At 34.9% G+C, this 21,792-nt stretch overlaps 1 protein-coding gene across 11 annotated transcripts in view; it reads right to left on the bottom strand.

Annotated features, from left to right (window-relative positions):
- Positions 1-21,792, bottom strand: part of DMD (dystrophin) — a 2,277,745-nt gene that overhangs the window by 1,830,663 nt on the left and 425,290 nt on the right. The window lies entirely within an intron of this gene.

Raw genomic sequence — 21,792 nt, 5'->3', positions numbered from 1 at the left:
TTTTGGATCTCATGCCATGGCAAGGTAAAATCTCGAGGTAGCCATCTGCAACATGAAAAATGGAGAAGTATTTGCAAAAGGAAACATGAGAAGAATGTTTCTAGTGGCACTGCCCAAAATAACACAATAAACAAAAAATCTTGCAGCAGCTCAAATGCCCTCTGGCAGGCAAATGGACAGTTAACCTGCTTATATAGTAGTCAAAAGAAAGAAATGACTGCTATGTGAAACAATCGAGATAAATTCTAGGAATGGGATGATGCATGAGAAAATACAAGTCCCAAATATCCTTTTAATAACGTTTAAATACAAAAACAAAGTCAAAACATTTTGCATCATACATTAAAGTAAATATTTTTAATGGTCTCACTTATTTTCACAATAGCCCTATAGCATATTTACTATTATTGTCCCATTTATTTATTTATTTATTTAAGACAGAGTCTCGCTCTGTTGCCAGGCTGGAGTGCAGTGATACAATCTCAGCTCACTGCAACCTCTGCCTCCCGGGTTCAAGGGATTCTCCTGAATCAGTATCCCAAGTAGCTGGGATTACAGGCATACGCCACAATGCCCAGCTAATTTTTGAATTTTTAGTAGAGATTGGGTTTCTCCATGTTGGTCAGGCTGGTCTTGAACTCCCAATCTTAGGTGATCCGCAGGCTTTGGCCTCCCAAAGTGCTGGGATTACAGGTGTGAGCCACTGCGCCCGGCCTATTGCCCCCCGCCCCGCCTTTTTTTTTTTTTTTTTTTTTTGATGAGAAAACTGAGGCTCAGAGAACCTAAGTAACATTGCGTAGGTCAGATAGCCAGCAATTAGTGCCGACAGAACTCAAATCCAGGTGGCAATGCTCTGAAACCCACACTGTTAACTGCTACACTAAACTGGAACGAATACTGTTGAAACAGATACATCTGATAAAACATTTAAAAATATGACATGATTATAAATTTAGGCAATGTTTACTATCCCAAAGTTGGGGACACTGGAGGTTGGGATGCGGAAGGTGTGCTTTATGTGATTGCCAATGTTCTAGTCTGTTAAGTGGAGATAAGGATGAGAGCAGAAAACACGAGTGGCACCAGTGCAAGATTAGATCTTGTATTCCCTTAAAATTTTAATATTTTGCTCATTTGAATTATTTTGAATTGATTTTGATTTATAATATGAGGTAAAATATAATGGATCCTGATTTCTGAATTTTTAGGCGGCCCCATACATTTCATGATTCAGACATAGCCATCTTTTCTGGGAGAGGAATGGGAGTAGGTACACACAGAACTTATTCTAAATGCTTTTCGTAGATGTCACTTCATAGATTGTATATTTGCTTTATGCGGCTTGGTGCGAGGGCTGATGAATGTTAAGCGAAGGCTAAATCACCCCGTCTCTCCTTAGTACCACCACTGAAGTCACTTCTTTCTGGCTATAAGTTTAAAAGGAGAAATTGAATGACGATTATTGAGCGTCTACACTGTGCCATGACATCGGTAATTGTTCCTCACTTAATTCCTTCAGTAGGTACATAAAGTAAGTCTTCTTATTCTCATTTTATGGAGTAAGTATTCTTACTCTCATTTTATAGAAGAACAATACTTACTCAAAGTATTCTTATTTGTGTTTTAAAAACTGGGGCTCAGAAATATTAAGAATATTTTCTAAGGGCAAATATTTCAAGTGCCATAAATTCTTAAATTTCATGCACATTTTGCATGATTTTTTTCAACCTCTTTTGCCTGGCTTATCTGGGGAGGTGGTCATAGTTATTAGGGCCAAATGAATTAAAATATATGAAAATGATTCATAAAATGTAAGGCATCATATCAACATTAATATAGTATAATTAATAATGTTAATAATAAAATCATTTACTTCTACTTCGAGTATTCATAATAGAGATAAAGATAAATTTTACCTATTTTAGAGTACCATATGAAATGAAATAAAATATTAAGAAGAAAAGTTTACTCTTTTTGCATTGGGAAAATATCCATCAGAGTCAACAATCACTGTCCTCATTCTCTCCAAAATAGAACATGCTGAGATTTATGCTATATTTTTGAACTATTTCTATTAACACAATTAAAATGCTGAAATGCAATTTGAGCAGATGTTTATATTCTGAACAAGGGTAACTGGAAATATTTTCTACTCTAAATTGAGTCAGGTGTAATATTGTAAACAGGATGATAAGCAAAAATATAATATAAAATTTTAAAATTTACTACTTGATTCCAATGTCCAGAAAAGAATGAAAATATAAATCATATAAAACTCTAGCCAATTTAAGCAGCTGTAATCCCTTTAGACCTCATTAAATTTACTTTATCTCTGACAGTAGGTGATACCATAAATGAGTAAAAAAATATATTTTAAATGTCAATATTTTGTCTCTCTGGATAATATATTTTATTGTTGTATATACCTTTCTAAAATCCATAAAAGCTTTTTAGAGATATGATATTAGTGTTGATATCTATTGAAGATATAATTGGCTAAATTTTAAAAAAGTGTAACATATTTTTTCCAAGCACAGCCTATTAATATTGTACATGTAATCTTTGTTTTTCATTTTTGTCATAAGCATATAGAAACACAGTTTAGCAAGCGTTCTGATGGGGTTTAAAAAGCATATTTTTCCAACATTTGGTAGTATAGTAAGAAAATTATAGTTAACAATAATTTATTGTATATTTCAAAATAGCTAGAAGAGAAGAATTATAATGTTCCCATCACAAAGAAATGAAGGTTTGAGATGAGGGATATCCCAATTACTCTGATTTGATCATTTATACGTTGTATACATGTATTAAAACATCACATGGGATATGCTTTGGGTGTGTGTCCCCACCTAAATCTATTGTCAAATAGTAATTGGATTATGGGAGCAGATATCCCCCATGCTATTCCTGTGATAATGAGTAAGTTCTCATGAGATCTGAAAGTGTGGCAGTTCCTATCCCCCCACCCCCCAGTTCCTGCCACCATGTAAGACATGCCTTGGTTCCCCTTTGCCTTCTGCTGAGATTGTCGGTTTCCTGAGGCCTCCCCAGCCATGCGGAACCATGAGTCAATTAAACCTCTTTTCTTTATAAATCACCCAGTCTCTGATAGTTTTTTATAGCTGTGTAAAAATGAACTAATACAACATGTAACACGAAAATATGTGCAACTGTCATATATCAAAAACTACAAAGTATTTTTGTTTGCTTGTTTACTATATACCTTAGATACTTTGGAACCACCACCACCACACATTACATACAAATTCACAAACATAATATGTTATAAAGCATAGAAAATCAAAAAAGAACATTTCCCAAAGCTATGCTTTTTCAACTGGTAGTCAGTGAGGAAACTGAATTTCAAAATCTCCCCTGTATAATTTCTAACTCTATGTTGGCACTTCTGGGGGAAAAAGAGATAAAGGTAAACTGTATCTTCTGGCTGTATTCAGAAGAATAAAAAATGGTTGGTGATTTTTGTTGTATGGATTTTATCTGATGGGTTTTCTGGTTTACATGTAGATTTTCTGAATAAATCCTCCTCATTTACAGAAAGACAATATGGCTTTGTGGGAGTGCTGAAGGCACAGTCTTTGTCAGTTCCCAGTATGGGAGACTCCCAGTACATCCTGTCATGCCAGGATTTGCTCTGCCTGCCAAGAATGAAGAAGCTCATGATAGCTTTCTGAATGACTTTGAAAAATGAAGCTGCTCTACCGTTATCATCACCGGACCACAGATAATGACTCAATAACGTTCATCTGATAGTTAAAAAAAAAAAAAAAAGAAAAGTGTTCACTTCCAGATCAGCCTTTGGTAGAGATAGGCAGTAGGGACTAGACATATTAAAATGTTAAAACATATTAAAACATATAAAACTTCATTTTTTTTATTGCATTTTAGGTTTGGGGGTATATGTGAAAAACATGCAAGATTGTTGCATAGGTGCATACGTGGCAGTGTGATTTCCTGCCTTCCTCCCCTTCACCTATATGTGGCATTTCTCCCCATGCTATCTCCCCCCGACTCCCCACCCCCTGCTGTTCCCCCCAACTCCCCCCCAACACACCCCAGTGTATAGTGCTCCCCTCCCTGTGTCCATGTGTTCTCATTGTTCAACACCCACCTATGAGTGAGAACATGTGGTGTTTGATTTTGTGTTCTTGTGTCAGTTTGCTGAGAATGATGGTTTCCAGGTTCATCCGTATCCCTACAAAGGACGCGAACTCATCGTTTTTGATGGCTGCATAATATTCCATGGTGTATATGTGCCACATTTTCCCTGTCCAGTCTATCATCGATGGGCATTTGGGTTGGTTCCAGGTCTTTGCTATTGTAAACTGTGCTGCAATGAACATTCATGTGCATGTGTCCTTATAGTAGAACGATTTATAATCCTTTGGATCTATACCCAGTAATAGGATTGCTGGGTCAAATGGAATTTCTATTTCTAGGTCCTTGAGGAATCGCCACACTGTCTTCCACAGTGGGTGAACTAATTTACACTCCCACCAACAGTGTAAAAGTGTTCCTATTTCTCCACATCCTCTCCAGCATCTGTTGTCTCCAGATATTTTAATGATCGCCATTCTAACTGGCGTGAGATGGTATCTCAATGTAGTTTTGATTTGCATTTCTCTAATGACCAGTGATGATGAGCATTTTTTCATATGCTTGTTGGCCTCATATATGTCTTCTTTTGTAAAGTATCTGTTCATATCCTTTGCCCATTTTTGAATGGGCTTGTTTGTTTTTTTCTTGTAAATCTGTTTTAGTTCATTGTAAATTCTGGATATCAGCCCTTTGTCAGATGGGTAGGCTGCAAAAATTTTTTCCCATTCTGTTGGTTGCCGATTCACTCTACTGACTGTTTCTTTCACCGTGCAGAAGCTGTGGAGTTTGATTAGGTCCCATTTGTCTATTTTGGCTTTTGTTGCCAATGCTTTTGATGTTTTGGTCATGAAGTCCTTTCCTACGCCTATGTCCTGAATGGTTTTGCCTAGGTTTTGTTCTAGGGTTTTTATGGTGTTAGGTCTTATGTTGAAGTCTTTAATCCATCTGGAGTTAATTTTAGTGTAAGGTGTCAGGAAGGGGTCCAGTTTCCGCTTTCTGCATAAGTCTAGCCAGTTTTCCCAATACCACTTATTAAACAGGGAATCCTTTCCCCATTGCTTGTTTTTTATCAGGTTTGTCAAAGATCGGATGGTTGTAGATATGTTGTGTTGCCTCCGACGCCTCTGTTCTGTTCCATTGGTCTATATCTCTGTTTTGGTACCAGTACCATGCTGTTTTGATTACTGTAGCCTTGTAGTATATAGTTTGATGTCCAGTAGTGTGATGCCTCCTGCTTTGTTGTTTTTGCTTAGAATTGACTTGGCTATGTGGGCTGTCTTTTGGTTCCATATGAAGTTTAAGGTGGTTTTTTCCAGTTCTGTGGAGAAGGTCATTGGTAGCTTGATGGGGATAGCGTTGAATCTGTAAATTACTTTGGGCAGTATGGCCATTTTCACGATATTGATTCTTCCTAACCATGAACATGGAATGTTTCTCCATCTGTTTGTGTCCTCTCTTATTTCATTGAACAGTGGTTTGTAGTTCTCCTTGAAGAGGTCCTTTACGTTCCTTGTTAGTTGTATTCCTAGGTATTTTATTCTCTTTGTAGCAATTGTGAATGGCAATTCGTTCTTGATTTGGCTCTCTTTAAGTCTGTTATTGGTGTATAGGAATGCTTGTGATTTTTGCACATTGATTTTGTATCCTGAGACTTTGCTGAAGTTGCTTATCAGTTTCAGGAGATTTTGGGCTGAGACGAGGGGGTCTTCTAGATATACAATCATGTCGTCTGCAAATAGAGACAATTTGACTTCCTCTTTTCCTCATTGAATACCCTTTATTTCTTTTTCTTGCCTGATTGCTCTGGCTAGAACTTCCAGTACTATATTGAATAGGAGTGGTGAGAGAGGGCATCCTTGTCTAGTGCCACATTTCAAAGGGAATGCTTCCAGTTTTTGCCCATTCAGTGTGATATTGGCTGTTGGTTTGTCGTAAATAGCTTTTATTATTTTGAGATACGTTCCGTCGATATCTAGTTTATTGGGGGTTTTTAGCATAAAGGGCTGTTGAATTTTGTCGAAGGCCTTCTCTGCATCAATTGAGATAATCATGTGGTTTTTGTCTTTGGTTCTGTAAAACTTCATATTAAAATGAAGTTTTGACTTATTGTGCTGAAGTCTAAGACAAAAGTGCTTATTTCATTTCCTATTTTATGACTAAAATACATGTGATTGTAGGACTCCTCTGTTGACATACAAATACACACGAACTTATCTACTGTAAGGGTCTATATTATTAGTATGACTACATATTAAATAATTTTATTATCTGAAACATTTGAGTGCATCAAAGATAAAATTGACTCCTGAAATCTAAGTCCTATTTAATCGAAACTTGCTTCAAAATTCCCCCAAAGTTTCACCATGTATTCTTTATTCGAGTGTGTGACAAGATCTCACTCTGTCACCCAGATGAAGTGCAGTGGTGTGATCTCGGTTCACTGCAAACTCTGCCCCCCTGCTCAAGTGAATCCCCCCACCTCAGCCTCCCAAGTAGCTGGAACTACAGGTGCCTACCAGTACACACCACTAATTTTTGTGTTTTTGGCAGAAATGAGGTTTCACCATGTTATCCAGGCTGGTCTCAAACTCCTAGGCTCAAGCAATCTGCCTGCCTTGGCCTCTCAAAGTGCTGGGATTACAAGCATGAGCCACAGCACCTGGTCAACATGTATTCCTAAAGAGGTTTAAAATGCTTTTTTCATAGCATTAAAAATGTTTCACAATAATTTACTTGAGAACTCTATGGAAACTTAATATATTTCCTGCACAGGAAATTCACGATAATACAATGTCCTGGCTCTTGAAGTACACATAATTGGATTGAGGAGAAGGACATTTGAAAAATAATTACCATGCAATATGATACCTGTCATAGTACAGGTTCTTACAAGTGCTACACAAGAATCAAAGGAAAGGGAGACTAATTTCACCTCAGAGAATTAATGAAATGTATCACAGCAAAGATCAGATTTTGTCTGGGTCCCAAAGGAGGATCAAAAGCTTGCTAAGTTGAGAAAGTGGGAAACAGCATTCAAGGTCTAAGGAGACTGCCTTAAAGTATAAGTAGGACAGTCAAAGAGTGGAGGAAATAAGTAAAAATAGGAAAATGACAAAAAATAGGGAATCTTGTAGGCCAGGCTTAGACTTCTAACTTAAGACAATGGGGATCATCAAAGACGCTTTAGATGACTCAGTCTGAGAGCAGTTTGTAAAAGGATTGGCTTGGAAATGTCAAAATCAGGAAGTCCAGATAGAATTGAGAAGACTATGGCAAATAGTGTTGGTTGATGAAAAGGCATGGTTGGTATTAACGGGAGATTCCAGAGGTAGTATCTAACTTGTTTTACACTTTTTTGATCAATTTGCTTGTCTAGGAATATCCCTAGGAAGTATTACTTTTCCCTGCATTATTTTTTACTATTCAACTATAAAGTAAATGGATGCATATAACTGTTGAGTCTTTCCTTGCACTAATGCCAGAAATGTAAGAACATAAAACTACACCTTAAAGTTACCCTTTAACTCTTATATTTTTATATTTTATTTGTATTCAGTCTATCCTACTAAATTCAGTCTCAATTTCTTGTATTTTATTTAATTTATAAAGAAAATTATCCAAATGACAATTGAAATAAAAGAAGATACCATTATTCTGTAGATTGTCTACATTTCAATTCCTATTTCCTGGGTTCACTCTTCTAATAATCTGCTTTTCTATATTTTCTTCATCACCAAATACAGGCAATCCCAGGCAAATGCAGGAGTTAACAATCATTGATAAATCACATTTTATATAGACTTTGATATTCAATTTATCTGGAGATATATAACCATATGTATCCTTCTTTTCATCAGAGGGCTTTAAGGAAATGAAATCCCTAAAACTAAAAGCAACAACTCATGGTTTAAAGGGTAAGTTAAATCTCTCTGTAAAGGAAAGCCTAAAGGTGTTCCTTGCAAACAGGACTGGTGATCAATAGTTGAAAGATTAAAGCAGTACATATGCAAAAAGGAAGGTCGAAAGTTAGTATTTTGTTTATCGAAGTCATTCTTGGATCTCAATGAATTTAATTTGATACATCAACCTCCATCCTCAAACACTAGAAGGATAAAGATAATCACTATTATGTAATAGTCAATACACACCCAGGTGGCTTCTGGCACATATGATCTATTGAAATACATATATATTATTGAATTTTAACTAAGAAACACCATATCTAACCCAAGTGTTATGCACATTTTTAAAATTCACTTTCTTGAAAGTGATGTTATGAATCATTTTTAATAATTTTCTCCCAGCTTTACATTTATCTATCAATTCTATCTGAACTTCAAAAACACTCTGGATGCATTTGTCTCAGAGCAATGGTGGTGTCTAATCTTGCAGTTTCTGTGTCTGTGAAATTCATTTGCAGTAAATTGTGAATAAGTAAGTGCAGGAGTAAAAAGCCTAGGCTCCTTGAAGAGTCTACATTCTCCTCCCTCCACCTCTTTCTCTCTTCTTCTCTCCTACCCTCCAACCCTCCATCTGTCCCTTTCCTTATCCCTCTATCCTTCTTAGCATACATGGGAAAAACTCAATTGAATTAAATTGAGTCTGCTGGAAGTATATACATTTGATGTAATTCTAAAGTAGCAATTGAATTTTTTAGACACATACCAGAAATTAGATATGTATGTTTATTTATTCCTTCCACACATACTTGTTGAATGTTTACTTTAAGCCACACTATGGATTAAGCAGTGAAGATAAAACAGTAAAGAAGACATGCAAGGAAACTACTCTTATGGAACTTCCAATCTATTGTAGGGAATAGCAAATAAATGACAAAATAACATCATCATCCAATCTAATAAGTGTTATTAAAGACATAAACAAGATGTTAAGATAGAAAATACCTAAAATAGAGAGTCCAGGGAAGGAGAGTGAACTAGTCTGGATTTCGTAGTCAAAGAAGGTGTTTTTTTTTTTCTTTAGGATGTACAGTTAGACAGATTTGAAGGATGAAAATTATTCCATCATGCACAATAATAGCACAAGTTTGTCCAGAGAACAACCTTTGCAAACTCCTTGGGATGGAATAGAGGCCTTCAATACTGTTTGGAACTTCTCCTTTCAAACTGCCTTTGTAACCTAAAAGGCACTTTTTAATGTTATCAAGAATGTTGAAACTATTTTTTTGATAGTGTAAATAAACATATGAACTACTCAAACAATTAGCTATAGTGATAAATCAAATGAGTTGGTAGGTTTGAATATGCTGGATAACACTGTTTCTGATAACAAATAGAGACTGGTTCCCATCTATCAACTGGTTATAAAACAATTTTAGAAGGAATATTATAACTTGCAAATAAAATGAACAGAATTCAGAGAAAAAGTAACAAAAAATGCTCTCAAACATTTGAAGATATGTTCATCCTTATTCATACATAGATAAGTGCAAACTAAAACACATAGTTTTATAGGTTTTCACCAATCATGTCGGCAAAGATGAAAAGTTTGATAGTATGCTGCATTTTTAATGGTATGAGGAAATTGATACTCTCATACCTTGCTGACAGATTTAAATTGATATAAGTGGCCATGTGTATGAGCACGTGCATGTGTGTATAGCATATCTCTCAAAGGATACACAGAAAACCGCTAATGCCAGCACCCCATGTAAGAGGGAAGGATAACTAGGAGGCTAGCTAACATAATAAGAGAAACAATTTTCTTTACACATTCTTTTTTGTTTACCTCTATGAATTTTGTACTATGTGCAATTAACTAGATAATTGGAGCTTTAAGAGCACTTTGGAGATCATTAGCCCTAATAAATATTTTACGTAGAAATAATTATAAACATATTCATCCAACCATTTCATTATTTTTCCATGCACCCATCCATCCATTCATCATCCATCCATTTACCTATCCATCTATTTCATGTTTAATTAATATGAATTTATTTATCCCATAGACTCTATGTATGTATGGTACATACAAGTGTATATAAGAGACCCAATGTGAAATAAGGCAATTTCTACTATCCTTAAATTTACAATGAAGGAGAAAAGTTACCCCATGATTACAGATATGAAGAGTTTGGTAGATGCATTGCCAAGGCTTACATGTGAGCAGAAGGAGAGGGTGCAGAGAGCTAAAAGGCTTCCCAAAAGGACTGAAACTTGAAAGGCATTCTTCAGGATAAGTTTTAAAGCCCCGATATAGTTTTTTTTACTGTTTCCTATTGCATATTCTTTCACCTCTTTTAAGTGTGAAAGTTCTTATAATTTCCTTCAATGTATATTCTCTAAGTAATGACAACAATTATATTCTCAAAAGCTAACAAGGAAGCAAGCAAGCAAAAGTTCAGGTATCACATTTGCAGTAATATACAAGTGATTTCCTAAAAATTATGCTTTTAAGTATTTATTTAGAATAGTTTTGAGAGAATATTTAGACCTATCCCTGAGTTTTAGGAAAGTGGTCCCCAACCTTTTTAGCACCAGGGACTGGTTTCGTGGGAGACAATTTGTTCACAGACTAGGGCTGGGGAAATAGTTTCATGATGATTCAAACACATGACATTTATCATTAGATTCTCATAAGGAGCACACAACCTAGATCCCTCGCATGTGCAGGTCACAATAGGGTTCCTGCTCCTAAGAGAATCTAATGTTACTGCTGATCTGACAGGGGCGGAGATCAAGCTTGTCAGGAACTCACTTCCTGCTGCTCCTCCGGTTCCTAACAGGCCATGGACTGATATTGGTCTGGGGCCCAGGAGTTGGGAACTCTTGCTTGGGGAGAACAGCATAAAAAGGCAGCATTTCTGAAATTGTTCCAGATTTTTATTTTTCTGTCAGCAAAATGGTTGTAGTATTGGCATCTAAATCTTACACTGTATTGTAGAGTCTCAATAGTTACTGACTGAACGAGTATTTTAAAAGTTTTCCCTAATTAAATTGCAAAAGCAAAATAAGATTACTATAATGTAATCTACATAAATACTAAATATGCATTTCTATATTTTTTCTATATTTTAACAGAAATTCTTCTTGAGAGCAACATAGAACTCTATGCCTCTTATTTATAGATATTAATGGCTACATTTTGCATAACCAGTTTTATCATTAGAAACAGAATTCTGACGGCTACATAGCATCTTTTCCTCACATACAAAATACTAATGCTACTAACAAAAATAATTTTAAGTGATCAAAATATGAAATGTAATTATCAAACCCCATTACAGGGATGAGGTTAAGATAAAGTAAAATCAACTTTGTCGAGGTTGGGCACAGTGGTTCATGCCTGTGATCTCAACACTTTGGGAGGCCAAGGCAGGGGAATCACTTGAGGCCAGGTGTTCGAGACCAGCCTGACCATTATAGCGAAACCCCATCTCTACTAAAAATATAAAAATTAGCCAGGCATGGTGGCACATGCTTGTAATCCTAGCTACTCAGGAGGCTGATGCGGGAGGATCACTTAATCTGGGAGCCAGAGGTGCAGTGAACCAAGATAATACCACTTCACTCCAGCTTGGGAAACAGAGTGAGATCTCAAAAAAAAAAAAAAAAAATCAACTTTGTCTATGCTTTGCTATAGGTGTTAACAATAATTGCCTTTGGTCCTACATGGATGAATTTATTAATAGTGATTACATAAAAAAGGGAAAACAAACTTTCTGTGTAGTGGTGATGTAAAAAGGTAATTTTCATCACATGAATTTGTTACAGTTTTTAAAAAATAATTCTTCAGGCTGGGCACAGTGGCTCACACTTGTAATCCCAACACTTTGGGAAGCTGAGGCTGGCGGATCACGAGGTCAGGAGTTCAAGACCATCCTGATCAATATGGTGAAACTCCATCTCTACTAAAACTACAAAAATTAGCCAAGCGTGATGGCACTTGCCTGTAGTCCTAGCTACTGGGAGGCTGAGGCAGGAGAATCACTTGAGCCCAGCGGGGGGAGGTTGCAGTGAGCCAAGACCGAGCCACTGCACTAGAGCCTGGGTGACAGAGTGAGACTTCATGTCAAAAAAAAAAAAAAAATTCTTCATGGGTTTTTCAGGGATTGTCTGGTTTTATTTGCTTAATTAAAAATAAATAAAGCACCATCTCATTATAAAATAAGAGTTTAAATTTTAATTGGGAAAAGATATCTAAGACAGAAATACATTTAAAATATGATAGATTATCACTTTTAAGTATAGAAAATGAAGCTTTCCAAAATTATGTTCAAGTTTATAGATGCATTAAAAACTATGAAGTTTAAACATTTAAGTACCTGAATGATCTTAAGCAAATATCAACTTTGGACTATGCTGGCATGAGGAGAGTGAGGAAATGTCAAGACAACAATACAGAAATGATCAAAGAAGTCCTTGCTTTCTTTTGCTTACAGAAGATTCTATTGTTATTGAAAAATAAACCAAACCAAAAGAATTGCTCTGACATCTGGATTCACAATGTTTCCATAAGTCTATGGTTGCAACGTGAGCCTCAACGTTATGAAATAAAAAAAATAAAAAAGAAAAATGTTAGCTAGACCAGGCATGATGGCTCACACTTGTAATCCCAGCGCTTTGAGGCTGAGGTGGGAGGATTGCTTGAGGCCAGGAGTTCTAGATTAGCCTGGGAAACATAGCAAGACTCTGTCTTTACAAAAACTAAAAAGAAAATTAGCAGGGCGTAGTGTGCACTTGTCCTAGCTACTTAGGAGGCTCCGGCGGGAGAATAACCAGAGCCCAGGAATTCAAGGTTAGAGTAAGCTATGATCATGCCACTGCACTTCAGCCTGGGTGTCAGGGAGAGATCTCATCTTTTAAAAATAAAAATAAAAAATAAATCTGAGCTAACCTACTAGTTTTACCTGAGTTCCTTCAGTGGATTACAACATATTTCAAATGACAGCCCTATTGAAGTTAATTTCTATGTGATGGAATTTATTAACTTTATGTGTTTTAAAAGAAAATATTAAGATGGAATATTAAGCATAACCTGAATATTAAGAACAGATACACTCTGAATTAATTTGGAGGGTTGGGAAAAAAGTAGAAGGCAGCTCTGAAGCCAGTGGTTTTGGTAATAATGTTTAGGAATTCCAGGAATACTATTTTCAATGTCATAGTCAATATTTTTCCAAAAGACTAAGTAGGCTTTTTTAAAACTCTGGGTGGTTTTTTTGTTTTTTTTGAAAACAAACAAACAAATAATTAATTGACTTAATCTGAAAGTTATTTTGGCATAGTATACATAGCCTATGCAGTTCTCAAAATGTGACCTGCTGGAATTAGGGTAACCACCTCAGCAGATACTAACGTTATACTGACAACACGTTTAAGTTTAAAACGACAACATTGTATTCTGGAAGACTTCTATTTTGAGTCTTTTCATTCTGATAGTATCCTCCAAGGAACTTTAACTGATAGAACCCCTGATTTAGCAAACAAGATCTAAATGTTTGGGACGCATCAGTGAGTAGAAGCGATTCATGCAGTTTCAGAAGTCATTAACTTTTAGGATCCTCAAGTAACTGAACTGTATCTTGAATCCAGTAAATGAACTACATGAAACTGTCACTAAACTAAATCAATGGATGAAAGAGTAATGTGAATAAATATAACAGGCACCGCTAAAATGGCTTTAAGAAAAGCATTTTAATATTTTTGAGGGAAATAGTATGTAAAAGTGTAGTACACGGTAACAACTAAAGTTAGTTAAACTAATTATGGGAGTTACTTTAACCACCACATGTCTACGTAATAATCTAAACAACTAAACATTATAATCTTCAAGAAATGGCTACAACTGTGAAAAAGAGTATTGGAGAATGTATTAAGTTTGACAGTAAAAACAAAACATAGACAAATTAAGCTGATTTGGCCACTGATTTGCTTTTGGATATTGGTGGGCATAAATATTTAAGGCCTGTTTTTTATATCTTTAAATTGAGTGTGGATCCAGCAATCCCATTACTGGGGATATATCCCAAAGAAATGAAATCCTTATATTGAAGAGATATCTGACCTCCCATGTTCATTGCAGCATTGTTCACAATAGCCAAGAGATGTAATCAACCTAAATGTCCGTCAACAAATGAATGGATAATGAAAATGTGGTCACGCACACACACAATGGAATATAATTCAGTCATAAAAGAAGAAAATCTATCATTTGTGACAACATGGATAATCCTGAAGGAAGTTTTGCTAAGTGCAATAAGCCAGGCACAGAAAGCCAAACACCATATGATCTCACTTATTATAGGTTGTATTTAAAAAGTTGGGCTCATAGAAGTAGAGAGTAGAATGGTGGTCACCAGAGACTGGGAGGACGGTGTGGGGTTGCAGAGATGTTGATCAAAGAACACAAAATTTCATTTAGACAGCAGAAATAAGTTTGAGAGATCTATTGTATATGTTGACTATACGGGTAGTTCATAACAATGTATTGTCCACTTGAAAATTGCTAAGGCAGTAGATTTTAAGTGTTCTTCCCACAAAAAATCATGTGAGGTAATAAATATGTTAATTAGCTTGTCTGAGCCATTCAATGATATATATATATATATATTCAAAACAACATATTGAATGAAATAAATATAAACAATTTTATCTGTCTATTAAAATTAACTAATTTAAATAAAATAAAATAAAATAAAATGGATTTGATCACCCTAACACATTTACTAGGTAGTTATAAGAGCTAAACATGGTATCATCTGCAAAGGTCTTGGCTTAATGTCTGGCATATATTAATTGTTTAGCAAGTCCTCGCTATAATCACTAAATAAATAAATTTATTGACTTTTTTATTCCATAATACCCATCAATTAAATTATTTGGATCTCTACTTCTCCTACTGGGAAAGTCTGCCAGAGGGAGAAAAGTTTCCATCTTATCCAGCCTTTCTCACATTCCCTTTTTGCCAAATCATTCCAGCCCACTCTGAATCTAACTTGTTTTGACAGAGTAATTATTTACTTGGCCCAAGATAGGTTCTTAATAAAGATTCATTTTTTGCCTTATAGGAAGAAGGTTATGAAGGAAATATAGCTTTTTTACTGAGAGGTACCACGTCTTTCTTTTATCTTACTAAACACAACCAAATTATGGAGAAAAATTCTGTCAAGCAAATGCATACTGTCTTGTATTATTTAAGTTTTCAGGTATTTAGGTGGATTTCCTAAATATAAACTAGGATATAAATTCCCAGAAGCAGATTTAAGGTTAATCATCTGATACCTTCAATCTTTAGCTTCTATATTAATCTTTCTAAAAATTTGCTCTTATGTTCTTCTAGAACATTTATATCCCTAATAGGGATGGTAAATCTGATAATCTGATATTCAAGGTAGCATGGGGCACACATAGATTATTTGATTTAGAAAAAAATAGACATGTGTTTTCCTAACTCCTTGTAAAATGCAGCATGGGTACCGAAATATAAAATCATGTATTAGGCAATCTCCATTTTCCCAAAAGAAAACATGCCTGCCAACCCTCAAAAATGTTTTAGGCCAACATGTATACACAACATTTTAGGACTTTAGCAGATATATATAACCAAGTATATGCATGACTCTGATAATAAACTGATGCTATTAATTTCATATGATAAAAATATTACATATTTTGTATTAGGTATTTATATCATATAAAACAGAAATATTAGAAATGCTGGCATGTTTTTAACTCTCGCATTTCATGAAACGACTTTATTCAATCTCTTTGCAAGCTACTTTGAGGTAATTTTTTTCCTTGTCATAAGAACCCCATTTTTTAATGTCATCTAGAAGGTTTTTTCAGAACACATCAACTCCATTTCCAGCTACACAAGTTGAGATAAACTATTTGTGAATATGTATGCTATTCATTATAAAAATTTGACCTCATGCCACACTCTGCTTGCTAGTAGGAAAACTGTTGTTTTTCTTTTTCTCCTTGTCTTTTAGTGTGTATTTGTGAATTCAATAGCATGACTGCTTACTGTTTTGTATCTGTGGATTTGTAGGTATGTGTGATTTTTTAAATTATCATTAACAATGACATCTAGCAAGTAAAAAGATGAAGTCATATACTTGGGAATAATCTAACATTCAATATTTGCCTTCGGTTTTTCAATCCATTTCAGCAGGAAATCTACTTGTGGATGTAAAAGTTGCAATGATTTCTTTTCTAAACAGTATTATCTTATTCAAAGTACAGTAATTGAGACTGCTTTCTAAAATAAGAGATTTAAAAAATATAATCAAGAAACCTTGAACAAATCCACATATAAGGAGACATACCTGTTATAACACAGTTAACTTACAAAGAGTTGGGGCAATTGTTTGCAATCATATATTCTCAGACATTACAAACTTTAGGTTGCAATACTACAGATAAATGTAATGAAAACAGTGAATAAACATTTGTTTATTCATCACTTTATCCTTTTGTTCACCTATTCCTTGTTCTGTTTAAACACATTCCAAAAACATTTGTCCATAATGCAAAGGAAGGTATGTACAGATATAATTTCAAACATTAGTCAACAGCATTTAGTGACTGAATGGATTTCAGGATGGAGAAAGGAAGAAAAAATAAGTGACTCTAGGGATTTCAGATTTAGGAGCCTGGAAGCAGTGATGCTTATAATAGAAAGGGGAAACAGTCACGAAGAGCTGGTTTATGTGGGAGTAGATAATGAGTTCCATTTGGGATATTTAATTTTGAGACTGATGGGGGATACTTAATTGGAGATGTTCTGTAGGTGTAATTATATTAAGAGGGGGAAAAAATTCAATTAGAGCTCCACCGAATTATATCAGCTGTGTCCAAACCATATTGATTTCCTGTGTGTATAGCTGGTGTGCAGTGTAGCAGAGTTGAATGCTACTAAGCTCCCTTCAGTTCTATGTTCTTTGATTTGAAGAGGAATATAGAGGGTGACATGCTGGAAAGAAGACACGACCAGCAGCTTTCTCTCTCTCTCTCTCTCACTGTTCCTCTGGTTTCTCCTTTGTTTCCTCTACTGCAAATTGGTAATACTGTGCCATGTTCAACTAATTGGCCATAGTTACTAATGATATCAAAACCCACCACACACAGATACTTTTCAACTTATGATGAAGTTATATCTGGATATACCCATCATAGGTTGAAAGTTTTGTAAATTGAAAATGCAATTGATACACCTAACATACTGAACATCATAGCTTAGCCTAGCCTACCTAAAACATGCTCAGAACGCTTATGTTACCCTACAGTTGGGAAAAATCATCTAACACAAAACCTATTTTATAATAAAATGTTGAATAGTTCATGTAATTTATTGAATACTGTACTGAAATTGAAAAACAGAATAGTTGTATAAGTCGTCAAAGTATGGTTTCCACTGCATGAGTATCACTTTTGCACCATCCTAAAGTTGAAAAATTGTTAAGTTGAACCACTGTAAATCAGGGACCATCTCTGTACTTGAAAGTAGCTGGAAAACCAAAAAAGTTACAAAAATGTATGATACTGTATTATCATTATTATGTCTGTTATTCTACTTAGAGAAATAGGAACTTCCACAAAGTATCTGGATTAAAAGAAGCTTTTGTTATTTATACAACTAAAACTTTCAAGAAATTATTTCCCAACTGATCAAGATGCTTTTAAGGCCTTCACAATCTAATCATAACCTGCTTTTCTAGCCCCATTTTTGGTATTTCACCCAAGCATTCAAGATTTCAGAAACACATAGCCACCTATCGTCCTTCCCAGAAACTATGAAATTACATTCCATTAAGTTTTGCACATGTTGGTCTCTCTCTCTTGGAATTCAAGACCTACTCCCCCAATTTTTGATCTGATAAATCTTTACATGCTTTGTGATTTATCTAAAATATTACCCATTTCCCCCTACCCTAAGCAAAACCATTCATTTCTTTTGCAATACATATCTTTACTACTGCATATGCAAAATGCTACATTATATTATCTATGACACACTATACTAGATTGTGAACTCATCAAGTGCACTATTTTTTAATGTTTCCTTTCTTTACACTTAATTCAAGTCTATACATATATTTGTATATGATTCATATATTACATATTATGTATTTATTATATTTTAATATATATTAATTATTAATATACATTATTTCATATGTTATATATTAAATAATGTATTTTACATTATTACATATCGTGTATATATTCATATGATTCATATATTGTGTAGATTCATATAGGTTTGCTAAATTAATGATGAAATCATCAGTTTTGAGGAAATTGTATTTATTGCCTCCCTTGGCAGTCAACTTTACTAATAAGCTGCTATAAAATAAATATGATTCATTAAGAGTGAAAATGGAATCCTAACAAGGAGATAACCCTAAATTTACTATAGTCAGGCATGTTGTGCAACAGAAAAACTGTATTCTGTAATTGCTAGGGGGAGAGTGCATGCTTTATTGTCAGTTGTTGCATTATTTAGATCATTACATTGTATAAGTAATATATAATGATATTGATGTAAACACTATGTAGGTCATGCATATTTATTGCAAATAAACTGGAAAATAGAGTATACTATTTTGATTGTCTGAATCTTTGGTTCACATGTAGGCTGAGGTATAAATCAACAGAATAAAAGTGCTTTTATGGCTAAGGTCAGTGAGAGATTCAAACAAACGTATAAGCATATAAGTATGCATATATATGTATGTATTGATAGTTACACACATATATTTGCATGCTAACATAACAATTGATTTAAAGTTAATTTTATAGGGAGCTCATTTGTCACATTATCAAACACTAAGGAATGTATGAGTATTGAAAATGTGCATGAGTGAAGACCAAATGCCAGCTAACTGAATGTGACATAGAATATAGGTATATTTAAAGTATTTATATCAATTTATATTCCATCATAAAGCTCTATTTCATTTTAAGATTTGAAACACAGATGCCTACTGTATCAAAGCAGATTGAGTATATAAAGGAAATGGGTTCAGTGGTAGCTATGACAAATTAAATTTTGCCTACTTCTGTAAAGTGGAAAGTCCCTATTCAGAAACAGCCAATTATTACTAGAACTAAAATGAGGATCTAGAAAATCTATTCAAATATTCACACATGCATTATGCTAAAGACAAACATATCTGCCCTTATCAAGTAAAAATAACAAGCAAACATCTGTGCCTGAATGTAAGATCAACCTACTTTATCAGGGCTATTTCCTATTTTGGCTGAGAGATCAATTTCTTTATTGATATGGCTACAATAGAATCCATTTGAATGAGATTTTGTAACCACAAGGAATTGTATTTTCTAAGTTGGGATCACAAATCCATGCCTATTTCGAACTGATTAACACTGATACTGCTCTTTTGTGAAAATTGTGTATGTGCAGAACTATATTTGAAAATTTGAACAATAAACAATAAGCCTATGTAATAGAAGTAATAACGATGTGTGTCATATTATATATAGTTTCCTGTACTTCCTTAGTGGGGTGGGTGGATTTTAATCTCAGGGGAGCTTCCAACCCTATAAACAATTCACCAATAAATTTTCCATCTATGGGGCAAAAATACAATAAGGAATAGCAATATAGTTTGTGCCAGACCTCTAAGGCATTGGAATAAAGGTAGAAAAAAAGGGCAACATTTAATATTTGAATAAATATCAGAAAGGTGAAGAAATAAGACTCATGGGTACATATTGAGAGAAAAGTAATTATAAATTGGTATGTCTAGGAGAGAATGGCAATGAGCTTTGGCAAATGATCCACACTATAGTGTAGTTTAAACGATTGATGTAGAAGCCCCAGAATGCTGGGGGATATCAGATCTGCTGGTTAGAGGGTGTATCTGGCTCCCAGTTTCAGGGTACAGCTGAAGTAAATCAGTGATCCCAGAAAAGAAGTTTCTTTTTACATGCAAAACTTCTGAGCAAAGTGATCTCTGCCAGCTGGAGCTGGGGATTCACACCCTCTATTTTTCCATCAAAAGAATCAAGTTGTCTCCCAGATAGAGAACAACTATAATTCTTTCCTGATGTAGCCTCAGGAGTACTCAAAACTGTCTTGAGGATATGGAAAATTCACCTTATCCAAATACATATGGCTAAAATTCCTTTGTAAGGTACTACCTATTTTTATTTTATTTTAATATTTATTTATTTATTTTTTAGATGGAGTTTCACTCTTGTTGCCGGGTCTGGAGTACAATGGCACAATCTTGGCTCACCACAACCTCCGCCTCCCAGGTTCAAGCAATTCTTCTGCCTCAGCCTCCCCAATAACTGGGATTACAGGCATGTGCTACTCGCCCTGATAATTTTGTATTTTTAGTAGAGACAGGTTTTCTCCATGTTGGTCAGGCTGGTCTTGAACTCCCAACCTCAGGTGATCCACCCACCTAGGCCTCCCAACGTGCTGGGATTACAGGCATGAGTGACCATGCCTGGCCCTATTTCCCTATTTCTTGTATTTGATTAGAGATAACTGTACTGAGAAAATGTCGTTTATGAAATAAATGACTGACCATAGATATTTTCCCATTTTGATAAGAATTTATTTTTTTTTAATGAAAACATAAAGATACCAAAAAAGGTTGTAAAGGGGACAATACCCTGAGGGAAGTGAGCCAGATGTAGAGACTAGAGATATTAAGAAAAACTTTATTGAATGTATATTTTGGCTCAGAGCTAACCCACTAAGGGAGTAAACAGGCAGTCACAAAGGTTTACAATCATCACACCTACCATTGGTGGGGGTAGGTGATTAGATGTGAAAAAATGATGCTCTATTTATTCTGGGCATATTAAACTGAACTGGGTGACTTAAATGAACTGCAGGAAATTCAATGCAACAGCTAAAATGAATGACTAAGAAGCTAGAAGATCTTAATCTGTATAAAGCTGAAAGAACAAAATATGCAGTTTAGCTCTGTGCTAATGAAAGGAAAGAGATAACACTAAAAATAACTGAATGGTGCAAGCTTCAAGGCAGCAGAAGAGTTCTGGCACAAATGGATCTATCCAGAAAAAAATGAGAGTTAATTACACAAAAGAAAAACTGTTGACTGTGAGGAAAAGCGTCCTAAGATGAAATGACTGCTGTTGAATGGGAAACCATCAGAGAGGCAGTGACGAGAGTGTTATCTCGAGGACTGAAGCAGCTAAAATGAGACACGTTGCCGGAAAAGCCATTACAGCCTAAATACCCTCTGGTCCTAAAGAGATAGATGCACGTCAACTTAAGGAGAATTGCAGAGCAGGCACACCACTAGAACACGGGGTGGTGAGTCAGGAGTTGGGTCCTTGTCTTAATGTCATTAGGTGGAGTCTTGTTCAACCTAATTTATTTCTGTGACTTGACTTCCTTTCTGACTATTCTACTTCAGTGGGTTGTTGTTGTTACCAATTTTGTTGCCACTAAAATACTTAAATAAATAACAAAATCCACTTCATGATAAAGATTTAATGTCATCTAATCCCTAAGAGTTAAGGACATTACAAAGATTATCAGTGAATCAATGAATATTGGTTGCCATCATTAAAAAAAATTACGTTGAGAGTTTTAGTAAAACTAATGAAAACCATTTATAGGAACATTATAAATATGATTACAATTGATGCATCTCTTTTAGAAACAAGGTAATAAACACTGTACTTCCAAGATGTTTTA

Source organism: Aotus nancymaae, unplaced genomic scaffold (assembly GCF_030222135.1).
Source record: "Aotus nancymaae isolate 86718 unplaced genomic scaffold, 86718_ANA_hifiasm-v0.15.2.pri h1tg000058l, whole genome shotgun sequence".
NCBI classification, from domain to species: domain Eukaryota; kingdom Metazoa; phylum Chordata; class Mammalia; order Primates; family Aotidae; genus Aotus; species Aotus nancymaae.
Note: the sequence above shows the minus strand (reverse complement) of the source record. Positions and strands in the feature narration are given on the sequence as shown.